Source organism: Elephantulus edwardii, unplaced genomic scaffold (genome assembly GCF_000299155.1).
Source record: "Elephantulus edwardii isolate Elephantulus edwardi_28Jun2011 unplaced genomic scaffold, EleEdw1.0 scaffold00101, whole genome shotgun sequence".
NCBI lineage: Eukaryota > Metazoa > Chordata > Mammalia > Macroscelidea > Macroscelididae > Elephantulus > Elephantulus edwardii.
The window spans coordinates 4010226-4014074 of record NW_006399851.1 but is presented as its reverse complement, the minus strand read 5'-3'; the positions used below and the strand labels follow the sequence as shown (position 1 = coordinate 4014074).

General features: G+C 42.9%; 1 pseudogene; it reads right to left on the bottom strand.

Moving 5' to 3' along the window:
* Positions 1-1921: 1921 nt before the first annotated feature.
* LOC102857830 lies at positions 1922-2869 on the bottom strand (annotated as a pseudogene).
* Positions 2870-3849: the final 980 nt, after the last annotated feature.

The following is a 3849-nucleotide window of genomic DNA, read 5'->3' as shown; positions in this document are numbered from 1 at the left end:
ACGAGTCACTTGCAACTCATAGTGACACTATGTACAGCATCTCTGAATCCTATTCCAAAAGCCAGGATATCAAAAGATGAATGGCATTTGGAAACTATGCTGTCAGGAACCTCTCCAGGGTACTGAAGAGCAGCGATGTCAATCTGGAGACTAAGGCACACCTAATCCAAACTATGATCTTTGTAATTATTTGCTGTGTATGAGAAAGCTGGACAATGACTAGGGATGACAGAAGGAGAATTAATTCCTTTAAGCTGTCGTGCTGGAGAAGAGTGATGAGTATACCATGGACAGGTAGAAGAACAAATAGGTTCATCCTGGAGAGGGTGAAACCAGGCTGGTTCTTGGAGGCAAGGATTCTGAAGCTTAGTCTGACATATTTTGGGCCTGTTGCAAGGAGGGACCAGGCCTTGGAAAGGGACATCATGCTTGGGAGAATGGAGGGACAGCGCAAGAAAGGAAGAACCTAGATGAGATGGATTGACTCAGCGATTGAGGTAATAGCAGTGAGTGTGTCAAAGATGATGAGGCTGGCATAGGATAGAGCAGTGACTGTATTGTACTTTAAAGCAGAGGTGTCAATCTAAAGAAACCATAGACCTTGTTCTCATGTTGTTATTGTTAGATGCCATCAAACTGACAACAATTCATAGTGACCCTGTCCTGGGCCCTCCTCACCATCTCAGATATTTTTGAGCCCACTAACATAGTCACATAGACAAAGTGTCTTTCTAAGTCTTTCTTTCCTTGACCATCTTCATAGGAGTCTAAATTATTTTGCCTTGCAGCTATAGATCTGAAATTTTACTTTAAATTGAACTAGTAGAACTGAGTTGGTCCACTGTAAACAACTTTGGGATTATTAAAATCAGTTAGAACTTGGACCAAAGTTAAAAATGGAGTTAATTTAGTACCTATCAACTGGCTCCTAGTTGAAAGTCAACGTAAAAATAACATTAAGCTTAGGAAACCTGGTTTATGATTGGCTCACTCATTTACATACTGGGTGATCTGGACCTTCGGAGTTTAATTTCTTCTCCTACAAAATGAAGATTGGACTAAAAATTTCTAAAATGTTCTAAAATTCTGGTTTAATTCCAGGAATAAAACCCCCACAGATATTAAGTGAAAAACTTTCAAACTATCCACCCATTTTGAAAGAATAGGAAATCAGCTACAGGAATTTGAAGAGAAACAAAATGTAAGCGTGCTCAAATTGTCACTCACATTCAGTTGGTAATATTTATTCCTATTTTTAAGGTCTCTCACTTAAGGAAGCTGTTAGCTGATGTCAAGTCTGTCCCCAAATCAGGAGGAGCCCACGTGTCACATGGGGTAGAGCCGGTCCCTGGGACATCCCAGGTAATCTTTGGGTTAGCAGCATAACTCCCAAGGACTAGGGCTGCCACCATGGGCCCTAATCTTGGCAGAGCCTTTGTGTGACTTCTGTTAACCCTTCAGTTTCACTCACATACTAGCCACTTGCACGTTATACAGGCTCCCTACTTGTGGCAATCAGTATGACTGTGCATTACCACACACAAGAGCTTCAATTTCTTGCTGAAAGCCCTATTTGGAATAGATCTGTGGACCCTACAAGCCAGCCTGGCAAAATTAAGTCATGGTTCTTAATCACTATGCCTCAGAGTCCTTATCTATAAATGGACAAGTGTTTGTTGCAGCACTCATTTTGTGAGCAGAGTTACTGTAAAGACCACAAAAAAAAAATAAGAGAGAGAGAAAATTTAAAAATCTTACAAGCACACACACACATCCACACCAAAAACAAACTCAACCTTTGGAACTATAAGGAACTTGGCAGTGTTAACAACATTTCTTTTCTTTTTTTTTTTTTAACCATTTCCTGTTCTATCTTGTTTCTTTCATCCTCAAAAAAGCACTCTCTTTATGACAAGGAATGTTAAGAGCTATACATACCAGGAATCCTATTGAGGGTCACCCAGAAATGTTCGTCAGGGCTATAGGTGTCCTTGGACCAAGAGAGTAAGTCAAATGCCTGCTGATCGTGGAGGACAAAGTTAACAAATTCTCTCGTGAGGGCCACGTAGGCAGTGCCAAAGTAAATGGTCATGTTGTGAGGCGGAGGAGGTTTTAACTTTTCTGTCTTAATCACAAAGGAGTTTACACGACTTAATAATTCTTTGTGAACATACTTAGTCCGTCCAATGGCGTGAGCTGGGGGCAGCACCCCAGGGGTAATATTTTTCCCCTTGAACCCTTTCAGGTACTGAACTATCTCCTTGTTGGTTTTCAGAGGGAAATCTTGGCCACAGGTGTTGATCACGTATTTCCAGGGAACTTTGGAGCCCACCAGGTCCTGCATGCAGTTCAGGTCAGCCCGGAGCCTGGAAAACCCCCCATAGACAACTTGCTCCATCTTGGACGCCAGGAACGCATTTGGGAAACAGTCCAGTAATTGTTTCACTGCATTTTTAAATTCAGTTGTGGCCTTCTCATCCACATGAACGCAGTAGATATTCTGGGGCGTGTAAATAGCCCTGAAGAGCCTCTCAAACGTGTCAAAATTGTGATGGATGACCATGACGTAGGCCAAAGGGAAATCTAATTCCTCTAGAGAGAGTACCCCGGTTGTGTACTGACTGTAATCCCAGTTCTGGGAGCAGGAATATTCTCTCTTGGTCCATTTCAAGGTGTTTTCTGCTTCATGAAAATTCTTCCCCTCAAAAATCTCGTGACAGACTTGGGCTAACCATGAAGAATTTGTCAGATCCACCTGCTGGAAGCTTCTAGCTTCCTGCAATTGCAACTTGTAATTGTAAACAAAGATGACAATTAGGGTAGTAAGGACAGGCAGGCTGAAAAGCCAGCACTTTCGAGGCCCCATCATTCAAATACAGAAATGAGGGGAAAGTCTCTTCCATCCAGATTAATGCGCAGATAATACTTAACTTACTTTTCTTTCCCCCCAGGATGTATTCTAGTCCTTTCAGTGTCGTCTGTCGGACCTCCTTCCGAGAACTCAAAACCTCCGGGTTCTTGTCCTTTTTTTCTTTCTCCAGTCCTTCTTTATTCACCTCTGTCTTGCGTTCCCACCTGGCTCTGGCACATTTCTGAAGCAGCTCCTTTAATTTCATTTGCTGAGTCGCCCGTTCCCCGGTGACCTAATAATAAATGTCAGACGAGGATGCATGGACTCAGAGGGGCCCCAGTGCCACGATGCCCGCATGCTCCGGCCGAGGAATTGCTGGGGGCTGAGCTGACCCTGTGCCAGTCATGGCTCTGAACCTTCGACTCTGGCTGCTTCTCACTACCAGATGCTGGTAACTGTGTGTGCGCCCCAGCTTCCTGTTAATAATTTTGTTCAACTGACTGGGTTTGTTTGCTTAAAGGCACTGCCAAGTTAGATGTTTCAGTCAGGAGCATGTGAGCACTGCCTGGAGAGATATGGGGTCAATAAATGTTTATTGCTTAAAATGGAATTGCTTATCCCTGCCTTTTTCCACACACTCCCTGCTCTCGCCATTGCCTGGGTGTGCTATAAAACACGGCATAGCAGGAGCTCTGCAGTCTGGTCTTTTCTAGGCTTTATTTTACTTCCTCTTTTTTTTTTTAAAGCCCAAACTTTTAATTGTAGTGTGGTTTGAAAGTTCACAGAGAAAATAACTTTTTCATGCTACCATTTGTTCAAATTTTGTTTTGTGGCATTATAGAAGGGAATATTAAAATCCCCTCAGTGTAACAGCATTCTTCCCACGCCCTCCCTGGGTTCCCCACTACCATTTGTCCTTTCCTCCCACCCCTTCTTGTCCTCAGAGTTTTGTTTTGGGGCAAATACTGACCTTTTTGTCTCATGTTGTTAAAGATCTT